General features: G+C 40.4%; 1 protein-coding gene across 9 annotated transcripts in view; it reads right to left on the bottom strand.

Moving 5' to 3' along the window:
• ZNF385B (zinc finger protein 385B) overlaps positions 1-16,096 on the bottom strand; it is a 188,555-nt gene that overhangs the window by 66,563 nt on the left and 105,896 nt on the right. The window contains exon 1 of one of the 9 annotated variants that reach the window (XM_064161944.1): positions 10,346-10,367. The exons of the other annotated variants lie outside the window; for them this stretch is intronic. The gene's annotated coding sequence lies outside the window, so the exon portion shown is untranslated. Of the gene's footprint in view, positions 1-10,345; positions 10,368-16,096 lie in introns of those variants that run through there. 9 annotated transcript variants of the gene reach the window in all.

Genomic DNA, 16,096 nt, shown 5'->3' with positions numbered 1-16,096 from the left:
GCTATTGCCAATCAAATACCAGTGACCCTGTTTGACTGAAGCTTGATTTTTAGATTCACCTTTGAAAGCCTCCAGAAGAATGATCAGATAAAGATGACTGAAACTACAAGTAGAAGCATTTCAGGACAAAATCATCAAATCAGACAGAACAGAACATGATTTTACACTGGCATTGCTTCAAAAGGTCAAACAGATTCTCATCACCACTCCACCAAATCTGTATGCAGAATTGAGCTGAGTAGGAATATTGGCACAAGAAAGATGTAACTGACAAGCTTCATTATCTTCATAAATTTAACAGATGCTTACCATTTAATTAGCATTTTAATGACAATTTACCATGTCAAACATAGATTGTTTAAAACTACTTGTGAATCTTTCACATAAATATGACTGATTTTTCTTGTAAATTCATTTGCTCATTTCAGTTTCACAGTTTTTAAACAACAGTTCGCCTTCATAACTTTTTTATCTCCTACAGCAAGAGTTACCTATGTACTGAAGATGCAAGCTGCAGACAGACTCTGCCAAAAGGCACTGAACCTCACTGGCCCCTTCTGACTTTGTCTAGAGAGACTGGATGAGGCATTTAGTGCCATGGTCTAGATGACTGAATAGGGATGGGTGATAGATTGGACTGCATGATATTGGAGGTCTCTTCCAACCTGGTTGATTCTATGATTCTAAATGGAGGAAAATAGGTTTTAATTTGAGTAGATTATCATAATGTGTCATTTCATAAGAAAAAAAATCATCTTCTTGTATATATTGATCTGAAAACCAAATCCCTGTGCAACAGGACCTATTTCTCTTTAGCCATGTACATGTGGCTTCATACAGACCCCAATGCACTGAACAGTGATGTTTTTGAAAAGTTATGAAAGGTTGTCATCTCTACCCAAATTTGATCACTAGCTAACAATAAAAAAAAGGGCATAGATTGAGCAGTGAAAATGTTATTTTAAGGGAGCAATTAGAAGGTCTTGTATTGGTCACTCCTTCAGTGAGTCCTGAGGTAAGATGCTTTCCCTAGGCACCAGAAAGGGGCAGCAACAGGAGGACTCAAGTAGGCTCTACCAGCAACTCCACACTGCTCTTTTGTGGCTGCACAGAAACTGTAGAAGCTACAGAACACAAAAACTAGCAATATATCAACTTTGGCAGAGGCAATCACAGTAAACTTTGGCCATGGTTAACATTTACTACTTGTCTTTTTCAGGAAGATTGTTATCAATTTCAGTCAAATCTGAGCACACAATTTCTCATGAAAACCATTTGTGAAAGTATTACTCCCACGATTTTCTCCCTAAGTGCTCTCCCTTATCACTGCAAAACACACACAAAATGTGCAATATCTGCACATCAATTCCTCTGATTTGGGTCAGTAATAAACATACTCATCTAAAATACATTTTGGGAGCAATTTCAGCATACTTGGAGGAAATAATTACTTTTCAGACTGGAAAGCATGCTCTTCATTAAAGGCAACCATAGAGTAACCCAAAGCCACACTCAGGTTTCTCTCCTTTTTCTATTACCTATAGATGTTAGTACAATGTTTTAATCCTACAGTTCAAGGAAGCAGTGCACATTCAGAACAAGAGCAGTGGAAGAGTAACTGAAATGGAATCAGGACTGAATAAAAACATCCAGCTGACAAATTTCAGTAAACTGAACCATCTAGATCCACTTCAGACTGCATGTGGTTGTCTTAGTTTTAATTTAGCCTTTCAAACATTTAACACTAGACCAAAAAATGAATATTAAAGCCTGGTTCTAGCACTGGTCTGATACTAGAATTGCCAGAGAGGTGCTGGGCTAGGCTGGAGCTAAGGAAGTTCTTCACTATGAGGGTGGTGAGACTCTGGAATAGGCTGCCCAGGGAGGCTGTGGCTGCCTCCTGCCTGGGGGTGTTGAAGGTCAGGCTGGATAAGGCCTTGAGCAGCTGAGTCTAGCTGAGAGGTGTCCCTGCCCATGGCTGGGAGGTTGGAGAAGATCTTCTTAATTGAGGCCTTGAGCAACCTATTCTACAGGGAGGTGTCCCTGCCTATGAGAAGGGGTTGGAACTGAATGATCCTTGAGGTCCTTTCCAACCTAAACCATTCTGTGATCTCTGAGGTCCCTTCCAAGCTGAGCCATCCTCTGATGATGACATTTAGGAAAACTTCCAAGAGACCATGTTTGAGTTGTTTGCACTCACCAATGATCCCATGCAGTACACTGTAGTTTTGGTCACAGTTACACACATTACAATGGGTTTATGGACAGCCTGTGCCAGCTCTTCCATCTCAGCATTATCTGACTATTTTTGGCTATAAGGAACCTTTGCTTTCTACACCTATGGTGAGTCATCTCATGTGGCGAGGGAAGATCAGCAACATAACTCATAAGATGGGACAGTTCTGAGCTTTCTCCTCCTTCAACATTTTTAATACAATGTTTTTCAGACACTGCTTAAACCAATAGTACCCCTTCAAGAACAGATGACAAATTGTTCCTTTCACTTTGCCCATGTTGGTCGAATTTTAGACCATGATACGCATATCCATTTGGCTTTAGACCTTACACCACTATCATCTCACAGAATCATAGAATCAACCAGGTTGGAAGAGACCTCCAAGACCATCCAGGCCAACCTAGCACCCAGCCCTATCCAGTCAACTAGACCATGGCACTAAGTGCCTCATCCAGTCTTTTCTTGAGCACCTCCAGAGACGGCAACTCCACCATCTCCCTGGGCAGCCCATTCCAATGCCAATCACTCTCTCTGGGAAGAAGCTCCCCCCAACATCCAGCCTATACCTCTCCTGGCACAACTTGAGATTGTGTCCCCTTGTTCTGTTGCTGGTTGCCTGGGAGAAGAGACCAACTCCCACCTGGCTACAGTCTTCCAGAAGATCAAGATGAGGCAGGACATATATAAAATAGCTCTCTGGAGAGATTCTGAGGTAATTCAGCATGTGTTCATCTATGAAATTTTCCTGGGACCCTACAGTTTCAGTAGTTTATTATTTTGTCAGTGGATGTTTTCAGAATATTTAGAAATATTTATTTCAGCATGTGGCTCAAAAAGCAGTTTTATAAACAGGTTAGAGCCACAGGCAGTATCTAGGCTTTCATACTGAATAAAAATCTATTCAGCTCTATTCCTATGCCTTGTAAAAACCTTTAAAAAACCTCACATAGCAGACTCATTGCCAACAGGAAAACACAACTTGCACAAGGCTTTCCTTCACTTGCTTAATATGCAGCTTTATGGGAAGACTGATGCAATTAAATTATGTTAATAAGCCCCCCACCTAGCAACAGAAATGCTCACCACAAAAAACCAGCAGCTATCTTCCCTTATCTCTGATGTCCCCATTGCATCATGCCCTAGATATGCTTTTGCCCATAAATGACAGGTAAAAAACAGTCAATTGCAAGTCACAACAGTTTGCAGTTTAAGTATTTAAATGATATTGGCTCCTGAGATTTTTCCCAATACTTGATGTAAATATTACTCTGTTTTCCTTCTCAATATGATCAGTTTACATGATTCAGAAATGTACTGATTTTGTTATGTTACAGTTACACAGGGATATTAGAGAATGCTTTGTGTTTCTCTTTATTGCTAAGATAAACAATAATTGCTGAAAACAAGGGCAAGTCAAATAATTCTGAGTTACTGGGCTGCCCAGGGAGGTGGTGGAGTCACCATCCCTGGGGGTGTTCAAGAAAAGCCTGGATGAGGCACTTGGTGCCATGGTCTAGTTGACTGGATAGGGCTGGGTGCTAGGTTGGACTGCATGATCTCGGAGGTCTCTTCCAACCTGGTTGATTCTATGATTCTAACAGTTGATATCAGAATGCTTAAGGAAAAAATCTATTCTAGAAGTACACCATTAATAATACTCAGAGAGGTGAACCTTAAAACATTATTCTCTCAAATAAAAAGCAATATGAATAAATATAGCATTTCAGTAGATTTTTTTCCCCAGGATTCACTCAGCAGAACAAGCATTGCTTCCCTATAACATGGAATTACAATAAATGAGTCTTAAAACACCCATAGGGACTGCAGTCTGTCAAAAGTAAAGTAGTCAAGGAGAGATAAGACCATTACTTCAACAGATTTTTCCCTAGTGGCAAATTAACATGATCCTAAGAGATATCTCACTATCTGGGCAACTTGTTTTTAAAAATAACTTGAAGCAGAAGCCTCACATGTATGAGGCATGGCACAGTCCCCAGGTGAGCTGGGAGAGCAACAGAGACATGTCTCTGCTCCCAGGGCACCATACCAACTCAAGCACTAATGAAGGAGGATGCAGCTCCTTTGGGAGTTGATATGACTACCATCAGTTACTGATGCACATTCATCTTTAAACACTTGGAGAGGGCACTGAATTTGTATCTCTTAAACATTATTCAGATATCAATGGAGCAGTTAGAGCTTCCATCAGCATATTAAGGGATTTTAAAGGCAAAAGTCATATGCAGCCACACACATATGGCAACTAAAAATGGGTAAATACTAAAAAAAAAATTTAGTTTTTAGGTTTTGTTTTGTTTTTTGTTGGTTTGTTCTGTTTGTTTTTTCCCCCCAGAAGCCACAGGGAAAGGAAACAAGAACTGTTGTAGACCTTATTGATACCCAACAGCAGCAAGAACCGCACACATGACAAGAGTTAAGAAAGCACCTGTCCACATCTAGCTTTCCCTAGTAACATGTGGAGAAAATACATCAAATAATTTGGACTCTATTCTGAGTTTATTTTTTTCAGTAAAAGTTTCAGCAACCCCAGAAACATTTGGTGCAACTTCAGTGCAACATAGAAAGTTTGGCTATATTGAACACTCCAGGTATTCATGCTCAGGAATGACTGATCTGAAAAGCAGGCCAAATTATGAAAATAACTCTCCCTCTACAAATCAAAGCATTATTTCCTGTATTAAGCTACTATTTCCATTATTATCCATCTTGCAGCCCGCAGGGCCAATCAGATCCTGAGCTGCATCAAGAGAAGTGCAGCCAGCAGGTCAAGGGAGGTGATTCTCCCCCTCTACTCTGCTCAGACTCAACCTGGAGTATTGCATCCAGCTCTGGAGCCCTATTACAAGAGGGATGTGGATGTGCTGGACCGTGTCCAGAGAAGGGCCACTGGGATGATCAGAGGGCTGGAGCACCTTCCCTGTGAGGACAGACTGGAGGAGTTGGGGCTATTCAGTCTGGAGAAGAGGAGGCTCCAAGGTGACCTTATTGTGGCCTTCCAGTATCTGAAGGGGACCTACAAGGAAGGTGGGGAGGGACTTTTTAGGATATCAGGTAGAGACAGGACTAGGGAGAACAGAGCAAAGCTGGAGATGGGGACATTCAGACTGGACGTGAGGAGGAAGTTGTTCAGCATTAGAGTGGTGAGAGCCTGGAATGGGTTGCCCAGGGAGGTGGTTGAGGTCCCATCCCTGGAGGTGTTTAAGGCCAGGCTGGATGAGGCTCTAGCCAGGCTGATCTAGAGTAAGGTGTCCCTGGTCATGGCAGGAGGGTTGGAACTAGATGATCCTTGTGGTCTCTTCCAACCCTGACTGATTCTGTGAAATAAGTGTTCTATGAAGGTGTGCTAACAGAAATCATATTCTTCATTTGTATAGAATCAGATACCATGAAATGAGGTATGCATATATTTAAAATACATGTAGGATTCCACCCATTAGGTCAACAACAAAACCAAATTGTAATCTGCTGCTGTTGAAACAAATGGAAGCTGTAGCATTTAATCAGTCCAAACCCACCAATTATTACTTAGCTACTATTAATAATTATCAATTGCTCATTTATTATCAGAAATAGAGCTATATATTGCATGTATTTCACATAAGAATACTAAAAATAAAACCAGAAACCTACTTACACTTACATATAAGCAGATTTTCATTATGTCAAACCCTTTATTAATGAAATATTAGGGACTGGCTTGGAATGACTTTAACTTCTGTGGGTTGTTAATGTTTTGCTATTTAATTATTTTCCTACCACTGAAGTGAGTCCAATGAGGGCTATGAAGGTGATTAAGGGATGAGAACATCTCTCTTAAGAGAAAAGGCTGAAAGAACTGGGGCTATTTAGCCTGCAGAAGAGAAGGCTGAGAGGGCATCTGCTCAGTGTTTACAAATACATTACGGGTGGGTGTCACAAAGAAGGGGCAAGTTTCTTTTCACTGGTGTCCAGGGATAGGATGAGGAGCAGTGGCTGTAAATTGGAACACAGGAAGTTCAGTCTTGACTTGAGGTAGTACTTCTTTACGGTGAGGTTGATGGTGCACTGGAACTAGCTATGAGGAGAGGCTGTCGAGTCTCTACCTCTGGAGACTTTCAAAACATATCTGGATGAGTTGCCATGTGGCCTGCCCCAGGCAACTTGGCTGTGGCAGGTAGGCTGAATTAGATGATCTCCAGAGGTCCCTTCTAACCCCTACCTTTCTGTGATTCTGTGATTTTCCATCTCCAATGTCTTATGATTGAAGGTTTTTCATTAAATAAAGGTGAGCTACAGACCATGAACACCATGCACATATTCGATATGAAGACAATCATGGAAAAGCTCATATTGAAAAAAACTCTGTTATAATAATACTAATATTTGAAAGAATTGTGTCAACATTTATCTCCCTAATCTGCACATTTAGTACATCCAAATCATAGAGAACAAATAATTATGTTTACCTGGTGAGGGGCAGGGTGAGACATAAGCATAGGAAACTGAAATTTCAGTATTTTAGAGACAAATATAAGAAAATATGAATCAAGAAAAATCTCCTTCGCCTTGCACTTGTACTGTAAATCTAATAGTTTGCAATAACAGCAGGAATCCCTGTAGGTTTGGTATATAAGATACTAGAACAGATGGAGTGAGAAGATAAATCCAAAAATTAGAACTGGAACAGATTATCTTGCATTTTCTTTAAATAACTGTGTTACAATTGCCTGATCATAACATTTGGAATTACCCTGCGTCTCTCTGGCTCTTAGAATGTGTGACTCACATTCCTGTCCTCTTTCTCCTTTAGCCACCACTCTTGTATTCCAGCAGCTGAGAAAGGACTTGCACAGCTGCACAACACACAACCTAAATTTTACATCAATTGTGCTACACTCTCCCACACGTTTTCTGCAGGATTTATATTCCCCAGGAAAGTGAACTCCAGAAGCTCTATCATAGTTTTAAAGCATATTTATTAGCACTGGCTCCTTATCAAGTCTAAGTAATTAAATAAATTATGGAACATTCTTCACTATATTTAGAAGAAACATCCTGGCTGCAGTACAACTGCAATTTGCTACTATCTATAGGTAGTATGGAAATATTTGTCATTAGCTTCTTAAAAGAGCTAATTCTGTAGACTTCTAAAGCAACCGAGACAATGTGTTTGACTGGAAAGCAGTGGCACATTGTGGCTTAAAACCACCAAGCTCAGTAAGATGGATTTATTCTAATCAGTGACAACAATTAGTAAATGCAGTGCTCCTGCCTGGATTAAAGTCAGCTTTCAGTCTCTCCCAATTTCTTTTCCTCAGAAGCTCCTGGCTCGTTCAAACCTCTCCCTCTGGTATCCACTTCCTCAGTGAGCAGCTCTGCCCTCTCTTCTGTTTTTATCTGCTTCTAGGAAACGCTGCTTTGGAGTTGTTTTCACTTTGAAGTTTTCCAAGTATGACAGGGGGAAAAAAATGCTGGCTTTCCCAGCTCTCTATTCTCTTGCCATCTGCACTAACAGAGATCTTTCTGAATTTCTTAGGATCTTTTTTCAATCAAGAAACCAGCTCCCCCCAGACCTTGCTTTTTCCAGACTCCCAGCACAGAAGTGCAGTGAGAGATGGTATTTGCTTTTCTGCTGCTCCCCTGAACTAAAGCCATGACATCACCACATGCCAAACGAAGGCACAGTCTGTCCAGAGCACGGTGCAACTTCCATGCCAGTCACACTATTTTTCCATGCAGTCTCCATTCTTAGGTGTTGGGCATTGAGACTATGACTGTCCCAGGATGAAACGCTCCACTTCCTTCCCTCTTTGTACAGGACTTTGATTTAACACCATGTTTCAATACAAATGGAAAATTCCCTGAGAAACAGGAGAGGAAATAAAAGGGGCGGGGGGAAGGGGGGAAGAGTTCAATTTACACTACCTTACAAGTTTCATAATTTGGGGAACAGGATTTGGCCATGGTTATCCTTTTAGAGAGTTTGCTATCACTTTACCTCTCATATGACTTGACGCTTCTCAAAATCCAATTCTTAGCCTGAATTCTTTCACCACTGAGCTCATCTATCCCTCAGTGAGCCTCAGCACACACTTCTGGTAGGTACTGAGTTATTATCCACTAAAACTAAATAACTCTATCACTGAGGATGCTGCTGGGTCACTGTTTCATTATCAGTTGGTCAAAACCGTTATGCCCTAACTTTACATTTGAGGAATTTAAATCTAGTTGGCTTCTCTCTCCTTATTCCATTTCAGCAGGCCAACACACGAGCTCAGCAAGACTGTACACAAAGGTAATAGGGGTCTAGACCCATACGCATCCTCTCAGATGTGTCTAATCATTTAACCACATTAAACAACTTCCAAATCTCATAAAAGTCATCACAGCTCAGAGAATGTCCTGCCTCATTTGCTTTTTCCACATATTATACCATCACCTCTAGAATCACCTTAGTTACTCAAGTTGCTTCTTGTTTTCCTTGCATAAGCTCTTCTGTTCTTTCTAAACATCCTTCAGATAACAGGTTGCACCAACAGCTAATCTAGGCTGTTGAAAGGGTTACACTGAAACTACCTGCAATGGAAACCAAGATCTCTGCTGAATGAAATCCAGTTTTCATGCCAAAGTTTTCCATTTTCCACGACTTTCAAAAGTTTGAACACCCAATTCACCTCCCTTCTATCCAAAAGGTTACAATTTCAGTTGTGATCTCCTTTGATGCAATCATTTTTCTATGTGCTTTTAGAAGAATCACCATCTTGCTGTTGAGAATAACAAGCAATGAGATAGGTAGATTTCAAAACCATCAGTCTACATTCCACACTGAATTAAACTGCTCTGTCACAACACAGGGCATAATGCATACAAGCATCTATCCAGAAGACTTCAAACCCATAGAGGTAGTGGGCAAATTTACCATACATGCAGTTTAAGTCCAAGTGATATAATCCTTTTTCTATGATTGGTTTAGTGAAGAATTTCCTAGATGGCTTAGAAGTAGTTTTAAAAAAAACAACCCCAAATGAACAAAAAACAAACCCCAAACAAAAACCACAAACAAACAATCAAAACCCACAACACCCCAAACAAACAAAAAAACCCCTCTAGAACAAAAAAAAATGAAACACCACAACCAAAAAAGCACTATTTCATAATTTCCTAGTTAATATGACAGAAGGGAAAAACTCCTCCTTCCCAAACTTCCCTAATTCTTCCTTGTGCTCTATCTGCTGCCTCTAACTAAAGCAACAAGAATATACTGTGCTAGTTTGAAGCTAGCTAGAATGTTTTGGTGAGAAGAACTAGATCACAGGCTGTGAAAGGAACACAATGGTGATGTCTACTTCACTCATAGGGTTGCTGAGATGTATAAGAGCAAGAATCCAAACATAAGACATTTGCTCTCTGTCCAGGCTGTGGGCTGCATTTCTTTCTAACTTCACCTACTGTCTCTCTGATTAATCCACTTGCTTCCTAACCCCCTTAGCCGACCCTTCATTCTTCCTTGGGCACAAGACAACATCTGAGTTAAGGTAGAGAGGGGTGGGAGAAGGTGGAAGGGTGGTTGGGAGCCCCTCCTGGAGACTCAGGTTTCTGGGAGGGCTGTTGTGTTTCTGTATTACCTTTTACCTTGTATATTTCTGTATATAACTGTATATACTGTAAATATCTGCTTGTATATTGAGCTAAGCTTCATTCAATTTCCAGAGCCGGCTGAGTCTAGTCTGGGTGATTGCTAGAGTGTGGGGGGTTCCTGGGGGATTTCAAATTTCTCCTGATGCCAAACTGCATCTGCTTTTCAGAGCTCATGCTCGTAAATGTCACAGCAAGGGACAAGCCAGAAATCTGTTTCTCAATCTTTAGAAGTTACCAATGCACTTTGTTGTTCTGTACCTGGAAATATAAGAAGCACAGAGACCTCACCCCACAGAGGAAAAGAGCCAAATTCAGCATGTTTATCAGTGCCATATAGTATTCAGAAGCTGCAAAGGGTTTTGCTATGACCACGCAACCACAAATCATTTGAGCAAAGCAAGAGCACAATAAAACACAGACTAAATAGTTCCATAAAGGCTTCCCACTGTTAATCAGTACCATAATGCTTACCTTTGTCCCCAAGGTTACAAATCCACCTCCTCTGCAGCATTTAAACATAGACACAGCATAAGACTCAGACAAAAACAATCCTTTCATTTCAAAATGGTGCTTTTGTGATGTTAGGCACTATGAAACAGGAGGCAGCCAGCAAGCCTGAGCAAATCTGAGCTGTTGTAATTGTTTGCTTGGTTTTAATTACCCTCCAGGAGAGTGCTTGCAACTTGACTCCAGAGGCCTGTTATTGACATCACCTGATCAAATATAACCTAAAAGACTAGCAAACTGTATTTCAGTGGCATTTCCCCTGCTATTCACTCTAGAATAAAACTTAGTGGGATCATTAAGTAGCTGCTTGCTATAGAGCTGTATTTTAAATAACTTCTATTAAAAAAAAGTGCTTGATTTTTTTAATAAATTCATAAAAGGAGACCTTGGAGCACAGATTAGAGACAGTGTTGGGTCATGACACTTAGAAGATCAAAGTCCACAAATCCTGGCTCTCCTGAACATTGCTTTACATACTCTCAAAATTAGGAATGATGAATAAGGAAGAACTTGAAAATTAATAAAACTGTAAGATATGCTATGTGCCCTCTGCTACATATGGAGGAATGAAGGCAAGAGACTCCAAATTAACAGATCTGCTAGCACAGCTCACCACACTCATGAACTTATTGAACATTAATTGAACACTGGTATTTGACTAGAAACCTTATTCTGCTTTTGGATGCAGCAGTGCACCAGCTCTGCCAAGGCTGGACCATAAAGACTTTTTTGATGCTGTTAGACTTTGAAAGCCTGCACAACATGAACTTGAGTAACCTTACCCTCAGCTACATCAGGAGAAATCAAGAGGAAAAAAAGCAGTATATAACAGAAAGTTTCTGTTAAAATTAAATTGGAATGAAGTAGATATTTTTTGTAACAAAACATCAAACCAAATTTGAATAAGGCTTCAGCTAGTATAAACCTTTCAAAAAAAGAAAGGCATCTCTCATTTCCCAGAGACTAATTAATCTCTCTTCACTATGACTTAATAGATTAATTAAATCTACTTAAATATTAGATCCAATTAATCAAACACTACACTGAAAATAAAGATAAACAGAAGGTGAGAGTGGATGTAATAAAAGCATGAAAGCGTTTTTATGCCACTTGCCATGCAGCCATCATCTTCTTTGCATGACCACAGTGTGATCAAGCTGCGCAGCCTCACCACTCCCCCTTTCTCCCATGCTCTCCCTGAGCCCGCACAGGGACTCAGACCAGTTGGAAACAAATTGGCAACGAACCAACAAAAGAGAAATTGCTTTCAACCAGACCAGTGAACTGCTGGAGCTGAACCTACAGTCATGAAGCAGTATTGATACAAGGGTATCAATAAAGGCATTGATATGATTCTTAATCTCAATCAGACTCCTAAGAACTAGCCCTCATCTTTCCGGCAGTGTAAGAGACAGGTTTCATGTCTGTCCACTGCATCTCTGGCTGCTACCTCCCAGGTCTACATCTCTCTTAGTTGATAACACAGCATTGTTAACTTGTGTGCAGCCTGTGATAAACAGCAGTCCTTCCCTGTATTCTCACAGCAGTGATTCCTGCTTACGTGCAGCAATGGTTATCACTCAGCTCCTGTTTTCCTTCAGGTGTAATTAATATGTCCCCTTCTTCAAAAAGAAGATAATTATCAATTCTAAACTCTGATCTGCAGTCATTTTTTTAAAAATTCTGTGACCCCATAGGCAATCCTTGGTGCCCCAGGACTTTGTCTTCACTTCACAAGTGGTAAGACCCAATATTTTCACCCATGCAAGTATCCTTGCATCACATTAGCCAGAAACAGCATTTTAGGTTCATGAAGACACTCTGACCTGTTCTTACAGCTCTTTGTCATTTATGTTGACAACTGTCACCTTAACACAACTGATCTTTCTAATCAAAAATAATGCAAAACTGGCACCATGGAACCCAAACTTACTGGCTTCCTCTGGCATTCACAGAACCCTTTGGTATTCTGAAGGTATTGCAAGTGCACTTAAGGAAAGATTTCTTGGAGTTTCATGTGTACTTTGGTTTCATTTTGTTTATTAATTTTGCCCTATGCTTTCAAGTTACTATTTTTTGTCATCCTTAGTAATTGAATCTACTTCCATTTCCTACCTATACATACAGTTCTTGTGCTTGAGATATAATCAGCCCATAGTTTAGCCTAATTATCCTTGCTATATTTCCCATTTTTCCTTCACCGTGAGGTAGTTTGTCATCATGCTCTTGTTAGGGTCTCTTTAATAGGACTTCCAAACCCTTGCAGTATGCTTGGTAAGAGAAATATCCTGATAAGGGTGTCTTAAAGAAAAAAAAAAATCACTCATTTCTTTCACATTTAGTTTCTTTACTACGTGTTTGGTGTACTACAGGGCAGCAGCATTTTGCTGCATAACTTAAAAATCAGGCAAGATGTCTCTTCTGTTATGATTTGTACTAGTTTGAAGCTAGCTGGAATGTTTTGGTGAGAAGAATTAGATTATAGGCTGTGAAAAGGAAACAATGGTGATGTCTACTTCACTCATTGGCTTGCTGAGATGTACAAAGACAAGAACATAAACATAGACAACACAGCTGCTCTCTGGCTCTGTCTGCAAGCACTTCTCTCCCTTACTTGCTGTCTAACTAACCTGTCTGCTTCCTAATTCCTCTGGCCAATCTTCCAAACTCACCTCGAACGTAAGGCAAAGTCTGCAATAAGGTAGAGGGGTGGAAGGAAGGTGGAGAGGTGGTTGGGAGCCCCTCCTGGGAACTCTGGTTTCTGGAAGGGGTGTTTTGTTTCTGTTTTACCATTGAAACTTGCATATTTCTGTCTCTAGCTGTATCTATTGTAAATATCTGCTTGTATGTTGTGCTAAGCTGTAAATATAAAGCTTCATTCTAATTTCCAGCTCAGCGGAGTCTAGTCTGGGCGATTTTCATGAGTGGGGGGTGGGTAACACCCAAACCATCACACTATTTCTCCTAAAGAGCAACTGCCTCTCACTTTTAATAAATATCCCTTGCCCTGTTTTAAAAATTAGCATATCACTTTGGTTTTAAATGCAATACTTTATGCTTAGTATCCTAAATGCCAGTTTGAAGATGGAGCAGAGCAGTATACAAGCTTCAGCCAGGCAGATCTGTTTCCCTCACCCCTTGCACTTTGCAAATCCCTGATTATAAGATGCAGTAAATAACTGTGCTTATCATTCTAAGAAATAAGGGCAAAGGAATGAACGCTTTTTTTTTCCCCTCCTATATCCCAGTTCCTGGTTTATGAGCTAAAATTCCCAATAACTGGGCTTTAAATTCATGTTTAAACACTTCTCTTAATTCACTTGAGTGTCATGCACATTTAACCTCACTTCATACTCAGCAATTGGTAAAATTGATTGAGAGGCAATACATGTTTTTCAGAAAATTAAGATTTTAAATCATAGAATCAACCAGGTTGGAAGAGACCTCCAAGAGCATCCAGTCCAACCTAGCACGCAGCCCTGTCCAATCAACTACACCATGGCACTAAGTGCCTCATTCAAGCTTTTCTTCAACACCTCCAAGGATGGTGACTCCATCACCTCCCTGGGCTGCCCGTTCCAATGCCAATCACTCTCTCTGGCAAGAAATTCCTCCTAACATCCAGCCTAGACCTCCCTCGGTACAACTTATGACTGTGTCCCCTTGTTCTGTTGCTGGTTGCCTGGCAGAAAATACCAGCCCCAGCTGGCTACAGCCTCCCTTCAGGTAGTTGTAGACAGCAATGAGGTCTCCCCTGAGACTCCTCTTCTCCAGGCTAAACCCCAGCTCACTCAGCCTCTTCTCACAGGGCCGTGTTCCAGCTCTCTCACCAGCTTTGTCACCATTCTCTGGACACATTCCAGTACCTGAACATCTCTCTTGAATTGAGGAGCCCAGAACCAGACACAGTACTCAAAATGTGGCCTGAATGTAGCTTTAGATCTCTAAACTTTTCAAGACTTAATACTGAGACATGAAACTGCACAATTCAAAGAAATTCAGCTTTGTTTATGTAAGGTGGGAAGAACTGGCAAAAGGCACCAAGAAAGGAAAACACTGCTATTATAAAGCCATGTTTTTCTCCCTCTCAGAACTACTCACTGCAGTAGGAAGAGTGAAAACTCCAAAATGCAATTCAGATTTGGAGAGAGAGAGAGAATTATTCATGTAAGATTTTGAAGTCACAGTTGAAGGGATTTTATTATATAAGAGCATACTTTTAGACACAAAGAAGTCTTAGGAAGATAGTATCTATAATATATATTGTGTTTCCTTTTTTATTGCATATATTAACAAAATCGAGGGAAGGAAGACTGGAGATAAAATGTGTGACATACAAAACTCCATCAAATGGTCCAAGCTTGCATCTGCTACCCTGGTGAAAATCTGTCATCATTGCTTTTAACTCCACAGGATTAGCAGCAGTACAAGTGTGAAATTTGGGCAATTGATTTCAGCAGGAGCAGCTCTGTATGGAAACAACAGCTGCCAGGTCAGATATTATGGCAGGCATTTGTTAATGCAAAGCAATAGCAAGAGGAGGTATACCATGGTATTTATTAGCACAGCTCCACGTCTTTGATGCCTTATAAACAGAAATTGCTACATGCTCCTTGTTGCATAATAGTTCTGGAACTCTTGTACAGAGAAACCCAGTGAAGACACGATGTGTATGAATGCCAAGAGGAAAGAAGCAAATAATCATGACATTAGACAGCAGCATTTGCAGTGGTAGGACCACAGCAAGCAAATTACGGAGAATGACAGAGGCAGGATCAAGCTTAACCACTCGTCTACTATGACATGACTACACATTGCAGCTCTCACTCCTGTTCTGTGCAGATGTCCTAACACCTCCTTGCATATAACAGTTGCTACAGCAGCACATGGCATTTGACAACAGAAGTTTTCAAATCTGGGGATAGAAGACTGGCTCCTTAGTAAAGATCAAGGCTTATGTATTCCTGTGGACACACCAGTCATGATTTCAGAGTCAAACATGCATTCCTCAGTAAGTTTCAAATATGCCATGTATTTCTGCAATAGATAAAACCACTCAGAGCTAAACTATGCTCCAGAATATGTTGACTGCTGTATAACCTAAGGACTCTTATCAAAGTCTCTAACTCAGGAGCTGAAGCTCCTTAAACCAGGGATTAAGCTGGCAGTTCTGAACTTGTGATTTGCAGTTCAATCACTGTGAGAAGAAGCCTACATCTTTAACATCTTCCTTTGCCTCCACTGATGGTTACCTACATCCTTGGAATTTCCAAGGGTCATTTTCCATTTTTTCATAATTTTCAAACTGCTGAAGAAAGGAGGGGAGAAAGGGTGGGGAGAAAGATCCATCATTCTACAAGATAAAAACAAACCTCCACCACAGACCAGGAAGTGTCATGTTATCTACAGAACACTAAGTATCCACGGTGAAGAGTAGGTAAAATAAACTTAAGATGGGAATTAGAAACAAATTACAAGAGCAGATTGATTGCATGTAGTAAAACTTACATAACTTCAAGGAGTTTTGAAATTGTAAACCCCTCTGCCTAGAATAACAGAGGTTTGGTCATGATAGGAATTTATCAGTATTTTTTAATTATATATAGGTGTATTTAAACAAAAGAGTGAGGGAAAACTGTAAATCAATCTAAGACCACGTAGTCTTCATAGGTTTGGCTGGATATAGATTACAGATCAATAAATCAATCCATCAGG

The sequence above is a fragment of the Pogoniulus pusillus genome, chromosome 2 (genome assembly GCF_015220805.1).
Source record: "Pogoniulus pusillus isolate bPogPus1 chromosome 2, bPogPus1.pri, whole genome shotgun sequence".
Taxonomy (NCBI): Eukaryota; Metazoa; Chordata; class Aves; order Piciformes; family Lybiidae; genus Pogoniulus; species Pogoniulus pusillus.
Note: the sequence above shows the minus strand (reverse complement) of the source record. Positions and strands in the feature narration are given on the sequence as shown.